This window comes from Leptonychotes weddellii, chromosome X (genome assembly GCF_054177405.1).
Source record: "Leptonychotes weddellii isolate Sample4059 chromosome X, ASM5417740v2, whole genome shotgun sequence".
NCBI lineage: Eukaryota > Metazoa > Chordata > Mammalia > Carnivora > Phocidae > Leptonychotes > Leptonychotes weddellii.
Window position 1 is genome coordinate 83,969,561 of NC_138385.1, and position 15,865 is coordinate 83,985,425.

General features: G+C 39.3%; 1 non-coding gene across 1 annotated transcript; it reads left to right on the forward strand.

Moving 5' to 3' along the window:
• Positions 1-15,247: 15,247 nt before the first annotated feature.
• Positions 15,248-15,354, forward strand: LOC115944569 (U6 spliceosomal RNA). Its single transcript, XR_004079094.1, has one exon. It is a non-coding gene; the product is annotated as a U6 spliceosomal RNA (small nuclear RNA).
• Positions 15,355-15,865: the final 511 nt, after the last annotated feature.

The following is a 15,865-nucleotide window of genomic DNA, read 5'->3' on the forward strand; positions in this document are numbered from 1 at the left end:
ATGTTGATAGAAATACGATTAAGTGGTTTGGGCTTTGCCAGGATTGGAAAACAATACCATGCAGGGCCCAATATGTTAGTCACTGGCCACACGTACTTATTTTCATGTAAATTAAATAAATAAATTCATATTCTCAGTAGCGCTAGCCACACATTGGTTACCAAACTGGTTATCTCTGATTACAGAATATTTTCATCTTGCAGAAAGTTCTCCTTGACAACACTACCTTAGGCCAGAGGTCAGAAAACCATGTCCCACGGGCTAAATCCAGCCAGGAGTGTTTGCAAATAATATTTTGTTGTAACATTCATTTATGTACTGTCTCTGGCAAAGTTGCGTAGTTGCAATGGAGACTTCTTGCCACAATACCTAAAATGTTTAGTATCTGGCCCCCTTCAGAAAATAGTTTGCTGATCCCTGCTTCAGACTACTTTTGATCATGTCAGTTTACAGATTTTGCATAGAAATGCCCAAAAACTTCATGAAAATACTGGAGGCATTCAATTCTTCCCCCCAAGAGACCACATATACTATTCCTTCAGGCTCTAAATAAAAACTAGAAATGTGAATTAAGAGACTCATTTGGCTGCTTATTTACAAGTAGGGACAAACTCCCCAGGGAAGAAATTCAGGCCCATCACTGAGCACCTACCTGATGCCTAACATCATGCTTAGTGCTAACGGAAGAATAAATAACACAAACCTGCCCTTGGTGGGCTTACTGTTCATTAGGAAGAAAAGCAAAGTACTTGCTTGCTATTTTCAGCCACATGTCAATCAAAGTGCTTAGAGATTTGCTCCTCTAGAAAGCACACACATTCATCAACAAGGACCCAGAGATGGGGGCTTCCCAGCATACATGGTACTGGGGTGCACACGGTAGTGGTCATGGTGCCCCTTCCTTGCTGAAGCAAGTCCGAAGGTGGTGGGAATTTCAGTTAGGTTCCCTAGGAAATAGATGCCAAGATGAGGATTTAAGTAGTTTACCTGCAAGATGATGCTGGAAATCACTGGAACAGGAATGGGAAAATGAGGCAGGGAAAGGAAGAAGCCAAGACAGACTGCAGTAATGAGCATATTATTGGTGTGGGTGACTGTGGCTGAATCCCACTGGGGATCTCTGGGAGTCAGTGTAGAGCATATCTCAGAGTTCTCCTACCCAAGGGGCAAGCAAGCAGGGTTGTTTATTCACCAACTCCCATCTCCAATGGTTGAGGGCTTCTTCCCAATACATCCATGCTACAGCATACCCACAACACATCACACACACACATACCCCTCAGGCCTGTCCTGCACATGTGCTGAGCAGGTTCATGCAGCTAGAGAAAGCCCCCAAGTAGAGAGTCCAGATGCTGGCAGCAAGAGAAGACTGTGATGTGTTCTGCCTGCACTGAGGTGAATTGGAGTCTCTCAGGAAGTGACAGGAGGCTGCACTGACCCCTTCAATCTTTGAAGGTCCTGTCAAATTCCCATGATTCCAGCTGCCTGGCCCTGAGATACTGTTGGCAGCAGTAGAAGAAAAAGTGGCTGTAAACTTGCTGCTGACCATATCTACCTTATTCATCACTATGTGGCCAGGAGAATACCAGGGAGGTAGTAGATGCTTAATATATGTTTGTGAAATCAGTAAGTGATTAGACCTTCATTGTTGATTTCCTCAAAACTCACTGAATTTACTTGCCAGAAAATTATTTTTAAAGGGATATAAATGCAGTAGATTGGATTTTACGCCATAACTAGGCTATGCAAGACAAAACACATTATTGTACTTTTCAAAGCTTAAATTCAATGTGATTCTCAACTCCCATCCTGGTCATGATCCAAGCCTACATGTTCCCCTGAACATACATGTTCCCCTGAAGAGGTCCCACGGGCCGAGAAATTTTGCTGGCATCAGTACTCCAATTTGTCAGTTCCAGACTTTCTGAGTGACAAAATTCTCCCTGTCCCCTCTGAGGTCTTCTTGGGATGTTATGAACACATAGTGGGCAGATCTTGATACTAAGAGAACACAGACCCTTCACTGATTCCTTCCTAGCCCAGAGTAATTCCATTCCCTCTGAGTTGGCCACTTACCTCTCAAGCCATCTCTCCATCTACACCTTTAAAACCCAAACATATTTCTATCACAGATTCTGGTCAGAAAGTGGAACTGTCCTCAACATAAATAGCTTCAAGGCAAGGCTTGGCTATGTTCCTGAAATGGACAAAGGAGACACACACACACACACACACACACACCACAGTAGTATCTCAGTAAATTATCCTTGTTGCAGGTTGTGTTCTCCAGAATCACACCCCAAGATAGACATTAGAGTACAAGATATTTACTCAGGATCAACTCATGAAGGGAAGGGAGAGGAAGCATGACTAAGAAGAGGGAGAAGTTGAACTGACATGCAGGTCCTCCAGAGCCTTGGCCCATCTGGCACAGAGCTCTACAATGAGTATTTGTTATCAAGTTGAGGCTGAAATGCCTGAACCTGTATAATTCTGTTGTGCTCAGTCACCATAATGTCTGACGTGCATGAGGCAGCTCTCAACAGCTGCGGCTGACCAGGAAGGAGCTGACAGCTGGAGGCTGCCTGCTGAGCAAACACCCCAGAGCTAGGCAGCAAGTCTTCTCTTAAAGGGAGATCTGTTTGGCACATTTCCACACCTATCACAAGCTTGCTGCAGAAAGATGAACAGTTCTGTTCTCTAAATATCTGACGAGCTAATAATATATTTTAAGTATACAGAGCTTCATATTTTAAAAGGTTTTCCACATAACAATATCCTGTTTTAATCCTTACACATAAAGCAAGTAACCATTATCACCATTTTACAGATGAGAATTGCAAAACCAGAGATGGTCATTGGCTTGCGATCAAATGGCAAGAATGGGCCTCAAACTTAGCATTAGTCCTCTGAACTAAATCCTGTCTACCACCTGTTTTTTGTAAATAAAATTTTATTGGTTTTGTTTCTGGGCTCTCTATCCTGCTCTAGTGATCTATAAGTCTATTTTTGTGCCAGTACCATACCATTTTGATTACTATAGCTTTGTATATCTTGAAATTTGGGGCTGTGATATATTCAGCTTTGTTCTTCTTTCTCAAGATTGCTTTGACAATTCGGAGTCTTTCATGGCTCCATATAAACTTAGAATTGTTTGTTCTAGCTCTTTAAAAAAATAGTATTGATATTTTGATAGGGACTTCACTAAATTATACTGCCAATTAATCTAAGACAAAAGAGACAAGAATACACAATGGGGGAAAACACAGTTTCTTCAACTAATGGCATTGGGAAAAGTGGACAGCTATATGCATGAGAGTGAAACTGGACCACTTTCTTACACGATACACAAAAATAAAGTTGGTTAAAGACCTAAATATAAGACCTGAAACCATAAAACTCCTAAAAGATAACATAGGCAGTAATTTTTTTTGACACTGACCTTAGCAAAGTTTTCTGAATATGTCTCCCCAGGCAAGAGAGACAAAGGCAAAAACGAACTATCAAGACTATACCAAAATAAAAAGCTTTTGCACAGTGAAAGAAACCATCAACAAAATGAAAAAGCAACCTACTGAAGGGGAGAAGATATTTGCAAATGATATACAATGGGAGATTAATGATCCAAAATACATAAAGAACGTATACAACTCAATACCAAAAAACACAAGTAATCCAATTAAAAAATGGGCAGAGGACCTGAATAGATATTCTTCCAAAGAAGACATACAGATGGCCAACAGACACATGAAAAGATGCTGAATATCACCAGTCATTGGGGAAATGCAAATCAAAATCACAATGAGAAATCATTTCCTACCACCCAGAATGGCTATTATCAAAAAGACAAGCAATAACAAGTGTTGGCAAGGATGTGGAGAAAAAGGAACCCTAAGGCACTACTGGTGAGAATGCAAATTGGTACAGCTACTGTGGAAAAGAGCACAGAAGTTCCTCAAAAAATTAAAAATAGAAATACAGCATCATCTAGTAATGCCACTAGGTATTTACCAAAAGAAAACAAAAACACTAATTCAAAAGGATATATTCAACCCTAGGCTTATTGCAGCATTATGTACAAGCAACCCAAGTGTTCACTGATAAATGAACGAATAAAGAAGATGTGGTGTGTGTATATATAATGAAATATTACTCAGCCATAAAAAGGAATGAAATCTTGTTATTTGTGACAGAATGGATGGATCTGCTAAATGAAATAAGTCAGAGAAAGACAAATACTGTATCATTTCATTTATATGTAGAATCTAAAAAACAAAGCAAATGAACAAACAAAAAACAGCAACACGTTCATAAATACAGAGAACAAACTGGTGGCTGCAGGGTGAGGGAATGGGCAAAATGGGTGAAGGGGGTTAAGAGGTACAAACTTCCAGTTATAAACAAGACACAGAGATGAAAAGTACAGCATAGGAAATATGGTCAATAATATGGTGTAAGATAACAACTACACGTATCATGATAAACACTATATAATATGTAAATTGTCAAACTGCTATGTCATACTCCTACAGCTAATATAGCATTGTATGTCAACTATACTTCAATAATAAAAAAAAATTTATTGGAACTGAGACCATTCATTTATATGTTGTCTCTGACTACCTTCTTGCTATAACGCCAGAGTTGAGTAGTTGTGACAGAGACAGTCCGGCGCACAAAGCCTAATGTTTAATATCCGGTTGTTTACAGGTCACTGTTTCATCTTCCTGCAGTGTTCTACACAGTCCCTTATTTAACTCTGAAACATAGTAAATGGAGATCACAGTCCCAGACATCCCTAGTGGCCAGCAGGAGAGGAATATGAGTCCAATGTAAATGGACAAGCCTAAATTGTATGAGTGGCCAAGACTGCAGTCAACTGGAGAAAGCATTGCTTTAGTGATGCTGCCTCTTAATAAAAGTCATCAAGATATCCAGTCACCAAGTGGCTCCTGCTTTCTGACAGCACCCAATCCAGAAATGACCCTCGCCTCCTTAAACCCTCCTCAGAATCATCCAGCAGAAGTTCAAAGTTCAAATATTCATGGTTTCCCGATATGTGTTCTTCCAAGCCACAGCAAGTTAAATAAACCTTAACCATACTTGCATTTCAGGTGGTCTGTGGCTGGCGCATTTCAGCAAAAAAATAAGCAAAGGCTTCATGAATTACCATTTGAGGCTGGTCTTGAAAATGGATTATTTAGCCAGTGAGGATATATGGAAGAGGTGAGTATGGGTGGGGGGTGGGGGGCATAAGCACAAACAAGAGGGCAGCAGAGGACAGGATTAATTAGGACAGTTTGTTAAGAATTCAGGCTACAAGTAGATAGAGTAATATGGAAAGCTAGAAAGGTGTAGTATGTGTGTTGTGTGTGTGTGGGGGGGGGGTCATACTGCAAAAGGTTTTGTCTACCAAATCAAGGATATTGACAAGCCATGGGGAACACTGCATGTTTTTGAAAAGAGGAGTGAGGAGTGAGGAGCTATGCATTATTAGGCCATTAGGATTTCTTTGAATATCCCTGTGGGCAAATCCACAATGAAGTACTTTTTGGAGACTGAAAAATCGGTTGGCCCTCTGGGAAGCTGTATCAAGAGGGGAGACTTGGCTTAACTAAAAAAACTTTCACAAAAATCCAGCTGCTACTAATAATTGAATATTTCCTCTTTTGATTTGTGTTGTTTTGGTGAGCCCCAGAATAGCAGTTTAAAGTGTTTAATTGGTTTTCCTCTGTTCAATTTTATTAAGCTGTCCTGGACTCTTGAGTCGGCAAACTTAGCATTTTTTTTAAGCTGAGCTTGCTTTCTCTAGAAGGTTTTCCTCCAGTTTATTCAGCTTAACTTCTCATATCTGATGCTGAACACTCACCAGCTGCTGGGCATGCAGGAAAAAAGAAAAAATATCTCAGTAATGGTATGTGAAGTTTTCTATTTTGCCTCAGAATATGTGCAACTCAAAGAAAAACAGTATGAACAAGTTTCCCTCTGCTGTTGGACAATATGCCCAATAATTAAATTGTTGTGAATGCCTAAGGGTATCACCCTCCCCCACAGCATGCAATGAGAGAAAAAACACAGGCAGGGGCTCAGGAGAACTAGTCAATATCATCTCTTTGCCACTGACCAGCTACGTGATCATGCGTGTAATGACTTTGATGATTGACAATCCAACATCCATTCCTTCTCAATCATTACTCCAAATCAAATGATTACTTCCAACCCTGGATGTATATAAGAATCACCTCTGCCACTTGCTAATGCCTCACAACATTTCATGAGACATAGCCAGGGTGAAAGCCTCTGGTTTAAACTAATCATTGTTACGATCATTTGAATAATCATCTCATTGTTGGTGATTGACTCATGAGACTTATAGGCAAAGGATAGCTAATTCTTATTGAGTGCTTACTGTATCAGCTAGCCTTTGATACATAATAAACCATCCTAAAACTTAGTGACTTTAATCTACAATTTATCTCATGATTCTGTGGGTTGGTTGCCAGGTTCTTCAGGTCTGGGCTGAGACTGCTGATCCGTGCTGAGCTTACACAGGAGTCTGGAGTCAGCTGGAGGGATGAGTGGTGACTAACTGATCTAGAACGGCCTCATTCATAGGCCGAGCTGTTGGCCAGGGCAACCAAAGCAATGTGTTTCTCCTCTCCAGCAGACTACCCTGGGCTGCTACATATGACAGCAATGTTCAAGAGCAACAAGAGGGGTGCCTGAGTTGCTCAGTCAGTTAAGTGTCCAACTCTTGATTTTGGCTCAGGTCATGATCTCAGGGTTGTGAGATCGAGCCCCGCGTCGGGCTCCACGTTCAGCATCGAGTCTGCTTGTCCCTCTCCCTCTGCTCCTTCCCATCCCCCCTCTCTCTCAATAAATAAATAAATGAATAAATAAATAAATCTTTAAAAAAAAGAGCAACAAGGAAAGACAAGCCCTAATATGCAAGTGCATTTCAAGTCTCTGCTTGGGTTATGCCCAGTATCATTTCCTTGACACAGCTGAGCCCAGAGTCAGCATAGAAGGGGACTACTCTAGGGATGTGGCTACAGGAGGCTTGAACAAATTGGTAGCTACAGTAACACATTTGATCCTCTGCAAACTCAATGAGGCAGGCAAAATGTACTAACTCCACTTTGCAGTTGAGGAAAATGAGACACAGAGAGGTTAAATAACTTGCCCAAGGAAGGTTACACAGCTACTAAGTGGCAGCATTATTATTTGAACCCAGTGAATCTGGTTCTAGATTTCATGCTCAGAATCACAACATATATAGCTAAAGCGTATAAGGGAAACTATTCCTCACTGTTAAGAAGGAGATACAGGAAGAAACACTCCCATTTTTTCCCTGGACATTGTCATGTGTGGATGTGTGGCCTCGTGCTAGGGCAGTCATCCTGCCAATAGCCAGAGCCGAGAGAACTGCCAACAGCCAGAGTTCTGATAGCCTGTGGAAAAGACCACCCTGTTTTTTGTTATATAATAAAATATGTAATAATATAACTATTATAATAAATAATATAAATATATTATATTATAAATATAATAATAAAACTCTTTACTGAAAAATCAGAGTGAGTTAAACTTCCGTGAGACTTGCAACTTAAAGGATTTTAATTTTTAACGGCTAAGTCACACACCTCTCCAGGCCTTGATTTCTTCATGTTTAAAATATAAGTCTTGAATTAGATGATTGCTGAAGTTGTTTCCACTATTAACATTTATAATTTTAATGACACCATAGATAAGGAAAGCAATTTGGTGGTTGATTATGGCAGAGGGTCTATACACTAGGAAAAATCTTAAACACTGGCAAATATTTAGCTTTGTTTTTGTGTTCATTTTCTGTAGCTGCTGTGGTAAATGACTACAAACTTAGCAGCTTAAAACAACACAAATTTGCTATCTTTCAGTTCTTTAGTTTAGAATTCCACCCCAGATCTCACAGGGCTAAGACAGGGTGAGACAGGAACTGTACTCCTCTGGAGCCTCTAAGGGAAAATCTGTTCCTTGTCTTTTCCAACTTTAGAGACCATCAACATTCTTTGTCTTGTGGCTCATTCTTCCATCTTCAGAAGTCAGCAAAGGCTGAGTTCTCACATCACATCTCTTGAACCCTCTGTCATCACATTTCTCTCTCATCACAGCCCACGAAGTTTCTCTGCTGTTAAGAACTCATTTGATGAGGCGCCTGGGTGGCTCAGTCGTTAAGCGTCTGCCTTCGGCTCAGGTCATGATCCCAGGGTCCTGGGATCGAGCCCCGCATCGGGCTCCCTGCTCCGCGGGAAGCCTGCTTCTCCCTCTCCCACTCCCCCTGCTTGTGTTCCCTCTCTCGTTGTGTCTCTCTCTGTCAAATAAATAAAATCTTAAAAAAAAAAAAAAAAGAACTCATTTGATTAGACTAGGTCCACTGGAGAATCCAGAATAATCTCTCCATACCAAGTCTCTAACGAACCCTTAATTGCATATTCCAAGTCCCTTTTGCCATGTAGGGTAACATATTCAGTTTCTGAGGATTAGAGTGTTGGCACCTTGTGTGTGTGTCGGGGGGGGGCAGTTATTCTCCCTACCACAGTTTTCTTGGCCAGTGTGCTTAAGCACTGCAGTACATATATAATGACTTTTTAAATTCTCAGAATATCCTATTTAAAAAATTCCTAACCATGGAAAGCACACAGAACATTGTAAAATTATCTATCACCTACTATCCAGAGTTAAAACAGTAGCATTTTAGCCAGTATCCTTTAGCCTTTATGAACATAATATTTTTGACAAAAATGGATTCAAAGTGTACATATCTTCACTATCTTTTCACTTACCACTAAATTATGAACTTGCAGAAACTTATCTTAATTTTGATGACTACATAGCATTCTATCATATACACAGAACTGATATGATCTGTTTAATGAGTCCCTTCTTTTTGGACACTTACACTGCTGCTAAACTTTCACTCTTAACAACAAACATCCTTGCACATACGTTTGTACATAAATAGTTGGGCACATTCTTTAAGACCAGAATAATAAGTGATTGAAATCTTGGGGTTTAGAGTCAGATTTTCGAGAAATGGAATTTTACCCCATTTAGGGGCTGTCACTCTCATGATTCTCAAAGTGGGGTAACAGAATCACCTGGAGTACTGGTGAAAATGCCAGGCCTTGGGCACGAAATGGAATTTACTTAGTCAAACCCTCTGTGAGGAAAACAGACGCTTTGCATTGTTATACAAGCTCTCATAGTTGTGACACACACTCAGGGGTCTCTGATGCCACTCCCAACTTCTCCTTTTCCTGAAATGTGTTGACATTTAAATGCCGTAACTCCTCCTTAAGTACTATATCCCCTTTAATAACCTTCTGGTAGGAGGGAAAGGAAAAGCAAAGTGGAAAAGATGTGTATGAAAGATATGGGAGTCACTCTTTCTGTCCTGCCCACAAAATTTGTCAAGTTTGTTGATTAAAAGCAAAGTCTTCATGGCCTGTCATCCTAAATCAGAGTGGATAGCCTTCAAGCTTTTCTAACAAATATTAAAAATGCATGAATTAAACCTATGTGTGTATGTTGCTCATTCTGAAGGGTGATTAGACAGGAGCTAAATTTTATTGTGCACTTATGATGCACTAGACACTCCATAAGTGAAATAAATATATATATATTTCTCACAATGACCCTAAGAAGTAGCTATTCTCCCCATTCTGCAGATGAGAAGACAAAGGCATAGAGGGTTAAGGGTTAAACAACTTGCTCAAGGTCTCACCATTCATAAGCCATGATGCCACATAAAAACACAAGATGTGAGTCCAGACTCCATGCTTTAAACCCATTCCTATCAGGTACCATTGTAACTTTATTTCTGTACACACAATAATAAAATAATAAAATAAATAATAAGATAATAAATAATTAAAACAGTAAGACCTATCACTTACGGCATGCTCTCTCAGTGTTCATCACTATATCCACTCACATTTCATTTGATCCTTGCAGTGGAGTCTCTGAGGTACTGTTTGTACTGTATCATTTAGGAAACCAAGCTCAGAGACATGAACTAATTTTTCCTGGGCTGCACAGCCAATAAGTGCCATAGCTAAAACTTAGCCTACATCTCCCTAACTCTAAAACCCCAAGGTCTTACATACTGCTTTATTCTAAAATTAAAGAACATCTTACTAGATGAAAATGTCTTTGGGGAATTGGGTCTGTTAGACTACTATCAGTAAATATCCTTGTTTCACTTAATAGCATAGAGGAAATTAGCAAGAATGGCAGGCAGAGGTAATCCCAGAAGGACAAAAAAAGAACAAAACCAAACAAACAAAAAAACAACTACAGGGGAGGAGGTGAGCTGAGATTTGCATACACATTCCTGACATTTGGCCTCCATACCCAAAGTCCTCACTTTGAGGATACTGCTGAACTCTGGCTCTCCAATTCAAAAAAGCCACTGCCCTCAAACTCTGAAGACAGCTTCCATCCTTAAAATGTTGTTGCTGACATCTCAGTCAAGCCCCTGAAAACCCAGGTCCCTCCCCAAGGTGAACATACCTTGTGAGTCAGCCCTGCCTGTGCCATCGAAAGCCTGGTGTGCATAATCAAAGCCCTGTAAGTGAAGGTTCAGCCACAGAGATGAAGGAACCAGATTCCACAAATCTGCCATTTATCATGGGAAAAAGTGGTCCCTGGCACACTTTACTCTCCTCCTCAAAGCAAATGACAACTACAAAATCAGATAATTTAAAGACATCTTATATAGTATATGTACTATAGAGTATTAGGAGACTTTACTGATTGATGTTTTTGAGCTAAAACATCTAAAAGAAAGGCAAAACGAGAGCTGTGGCAAGAACTGAAGAAATGTTTTCAAAAGAGCACTTTAAAAAGTTATGATTAGGGGCGCCTGGGTGGCTCAGTCAGTTAAGCGTCTGCCTTTGGCTCAGGTCATGATCTCAGGGTCCTGGGATCGAGCCCCACACTGGGCTCCCTGCTCAGTGGGGAGTCGGCTTCTCCCTCTGCCCCACCCCCGTTCATGCTCTTGCTCTCTCTCTCTGAAATAATAAAATTTTTTTTTTAAAAAGTCACGACAATTAAGGTAAAATGGAATTGAAAGGGGGAAGGGGATATAGCTTGTCATAAAGTCATAAAGTTAATAATTATAACAAAGTGTGCTAACTTCTATGAGAGAAGAGATCTTAAATAAGAACCCAAAGATGTCAGAGCAGAAACAGAACTCTGGGGCCACCTAGAGGAGGTTCTTCGAAAGTCACACCTTTCGGCTGAGTGTTCTGTTCAGTCTATTTTTCATATAGTTTTCTGAGCAATATGTAATTAGTTGGATGAAGCTGCTTAAACCAAAGTTTTCACAGAAATTCAGATTCTCCTACAGATAAAATTTCCCTTGCTACTAAGTTAAGAGTTTAGAATGTTGGAAGTTTTCACAAAATCACACAAACAATGGCCATGTGGCTACTTGTGGTTTTGTGGTCTTCAATTAGGCCATCTCTGGGAAGCCAAAAACCTCCATGGTATTTGGTTTGTGTGATTTTGACCAAAACTGAATGATTTAGAATTTCCTCACAAACATAAGAACTTTGCAAACCACCTTCTCCATTTTGCCAAGACATGGAATATTCCATAGATCAGTGTTAAGCCAATTTTTTCCTACATGGATGTCATATTGAATAAGCAAGTTGGGCCTAAATGATCTCACAGACCATTTGATACTACAAAATAAAATTTTATGAGAATTACTGGAAAGTCTGGCATTGCTTAGGATAGAAATCCAGTGATTTGAAGCCTATTTTCAAAAATTTAATACTTAATCTTTCCAAAGTAAAATATATGTTCTTCACCTTGCAATTGATACTATTATAGATGGAAGAGTAATCTGATGAAAAGAACATTGGATCCTGGGGCCAGTTCTACAATTGCATATCTGTAGAGTTGTTACTTGATGTGGCAACTTTAAGCTGTGCCAATTTATCTGACCTGGAACTGCACTTCCAATAATTCATTTCTCCAGGTTAGGACTGGCCACAGGAAAAATGTAGCTGCGATTTAGAAGGTGAAAGGGAAGCAGCAGCCTCTGTGCTCTGCAGGGCAGCATGGGCCCCATGCACTGTGGGCACGCATGCACGTTATTGCCTGTCTGCTGATTCACCTTGCTGGCCCCAGGGGCCACCAGACCTCAGCTCCTCTGGCTCCTACCACACCTTACTCTCTGGTTTCTCCAAGTCTTGGACTAGGCACATGTGTGGCTTAGGACACTGTCTCTTTGTTCAGGTCACCTCTATCAGCAAAGTTGGAGGCAGGGGGAAATAAATAGGAGTTCCAGTTTGTCCAGGCAGGTTCTAGCTGTTTATGAAGGTTTCAGTTTGTCCTCATGCCCCTCTACCTCAGGCCCGGCTTGACTCCAGACTGCTGGTTCTGCTGATCTGCTGTGACTTAAGATTCACCACCAGACACGAAAGCAATGGCTTTACATCGTCTTCCCCACTAACATTCACAGTTGCCCACGGGCTGATCCATATAATAAATCCCTCATTCTACATCACTCAAAAAAGGCTTCTGCCTCTTTGATCAAACCCTAAATGATACAGTTAATGTTACAGAGCCCCAATTACTTCGGCTGCAAAGTAGAGCAAGGATACTTGCGTTTCCTTTCTCTACTAGATAACACAAATTTTACCTCCTATTAAGAGTGCCTCTGATAGGTGTGACAAAGGTAGAAGTCCTTCAAAACTTTATTAATTGAAGACAACACAAACAAATGGAAAGATATATCATGCTCATGGAATGGAAGAGTTAACATTGCTAAAATATCCATACTAACCAAAGCAACAGATTCAATGCAATCCCTATCAAAATATTTATAGTATTTTTTCACAGAGCTAGAATAAGTAATCCCAAAATTTGTATACAACCACAAAAGACCCCAAATAGCCAAAGCAATCTTGAGAAAGAAAAACAAAGTCATATTTCAAACTATATCATATAATATATCATAACATAGGCTATACTAATCAAATCAGTATAGAACTGGCACAAAAACAGACAGATTAATGGAAAAGACTTGAGAGCACCAATATAAACCCACACATATATAATCAATCTACAACAAAGAAGGCAACAATATACAATGGGGAAAATAACATCTTTTCAATCAGTGGTGGTGGGAAAACTGTATAGCTTTTCCATGCCAAGGAAGGAAGAAAGGAAGCTGCACCACTTTCTTACACCATACACAAAGATAAACTCAAAATGGATTAAAGACCTAAATGTGAGACCTGAAACCATAAAAATTCTAAAAGAAAACAGGCAGTAATCTCTTGGACATTGGCCTCAGCAACATTTTCTGGATATGTCTCCTCAGGCAAGGGAAACAAAAGAAAATAAACTATTGGGACTATACCAAAATAAAAAGCTTTTGTACAATGAAGAAAACCATCAACAAAATGGAAAAGCAACCTACTGAATGGGAGAGGATATCTGCAAATGATATCTCTGATAAGGTGCTAATATCCAAAATATATAAACAACTTACACAATTCAAAACACAAAAAAAACCCCCAAATAATCCAATTTAAAAAATGGGCAGAGGACCTGAATAGACATTTTTTTTCCAAAGACGACATACATATGGCCAAAAGACACATGAAAAGATGGTCAACATCACTCATCATCAGGGAAATGCGAACCAAAACTACTATGAGATATCACCTTACACCTGTTAGGATGACTATTATCAAAAAGATAACAAATATCAAGTGCCAATGAGGATGTGGAAAAAAAGGAACCCTTGTGCCCTGTTGGTGGGAATGTAAATTGGTGTGACCACTAGGGAAAATAGTATGGCAGTTCCTCAAAAAATTAAAAAAATAAGTACCATATGATCCAGTAATTCCACTATTATTTATCCCAAGTAAATGAAAACACTAAATTGAAAAGATATATGAACCCTTATGTCTACTGCAACCAAGATATGGAAGCAACCTAAGTGTCTACTGATAAGTGAATGGATAAAGAAGATGTATATTCATTGTGTGTATATACAGTGGAATATTACCCATAACAAAGAATGAGATCTTGCCATTTGCAACAACATGAATGGACCTAGAGAGTATTAAATAAAATAAGTCAGAGAAACACAAATATTACTTCATTTCACTTATATGTGGAATACAAAGCAAATGAACAAACAATCAGAAACAGACTCATAAACACAGAGAGCAAACTGGTAGTAGCCAGAGGTGAGGTGGGTGGGTGGGGGGATGGGCAAAATAGGTGAAGGGGATTAAGAGGTGCAATCTTCCAGTTATAAAATAACTAAGTCACAGAGATAAAAAGTAGAGCATAAGGAATATAGTCAATAATATTGTAATAGGGATTAAGGAGTGCATTTGTCATGATGAGCACACTGTGATGTATCAAAGTGTTGAATCACAATACTGTATAGTTGAAACTAACACTAAGTTAACTACACTGGAATTTAAAATTAATTTTAAAAAATCATATTGTAATAACACTGTATGGTGACAGATGGTGACTACATTTATTGTGGTGAACATTGAGGGATGTACAGAATTGTCACATCACTATGTTGTACACCTGAAAATAATATAACACTGAACGTCAACTATACTTCAATAACAACAAAAAAAGAACTTGTAGAGCATGCTTTGTTTGGGAAAAAAAAAACTATCAAATGGTTATGGAATTCCTAATTATTATACACTGAGAATGATTATTCATTAAATAGTTACTGTTCTTTTCATCATAGTAATAACTAACATTTATTGAGTATTGAACATATGGAAGACACTGCACTTTCAGACACAGGCTAACCTCACTTAATCCTAACAATAACCCCACAAAGTGGGTGATGCTCCATTTCATAGATGATAAAAGTGAGGCTTAGAAGGGAGAAGTGAGTCAGTCAGTAAGTGGCAGAGTTTAGATTCAAATTCAAGAAGCACGATACAGAGCCCATGTTCTCATGCTATGTACAGAGGGAAAACATGCCCGAAACTGTAGTCCCTGTCCTCAAGCAGCTTAGCTTGTCATGGGAAACACAGTCGAATTATTTTAATTCAGTAACGTCATTGTATTCTATTGGAATACGTACCAGCCCATAAAAATCAGACACTGGGGCTTAATGGTTGGAGGTGAACTATAAAAGACAAAGTTGGATTTACTCAGGAGACAAAGGAAGGAAGGATATTCCAGGCAGATAAAACTATAAACAGTGCTCGCTTCGGCAGCACATATACTAAAATTGGAACAATACAGAGAAGATTAGCATGGCCCCTGCACAAGGATGACACACAAATTCGTGAAGCATTCCACATTTTTATATTTTTCTGGAGTCGTTGTTACCCTGTTAACATTTTGTTCTCTCATTCACCTATTGTCCTCTGGACAAAATGACAAGACGGAAAAAATCACTTCAAAAAAAAGAACAAGAGGCAGTATCAACTGCCAGGGACCTAATCAATATGGACATTAGTAAGATGTCAGAACTAGAGTTCAGAATGACGATTTTAAACATACTATCTGGGCTTGAAAAAAGCATGAAAGATATTAGAGAAACCCTTTCTGGAGAAATAAAAAGAACTAAAATCTAAGTCGAAATCAAAAAGGCTATTAATGAGGTGCAATAAAAAATGGAGGCTCTAACTCCTAGCACAAATGAGGCAGAAGAGAGAATTAGTGATATAGAAGACCAAATGATGGGAAATAAAGAAGCTGAGAAAAAGAGAAGTAAACAAATACTGGATGACGAGGGCAGAATTTGAGAGATAAGTGATACCATAAGACAAAACAATATTAGAATAACTGGGATCCCAGAAGAAGAAGAAAGAGA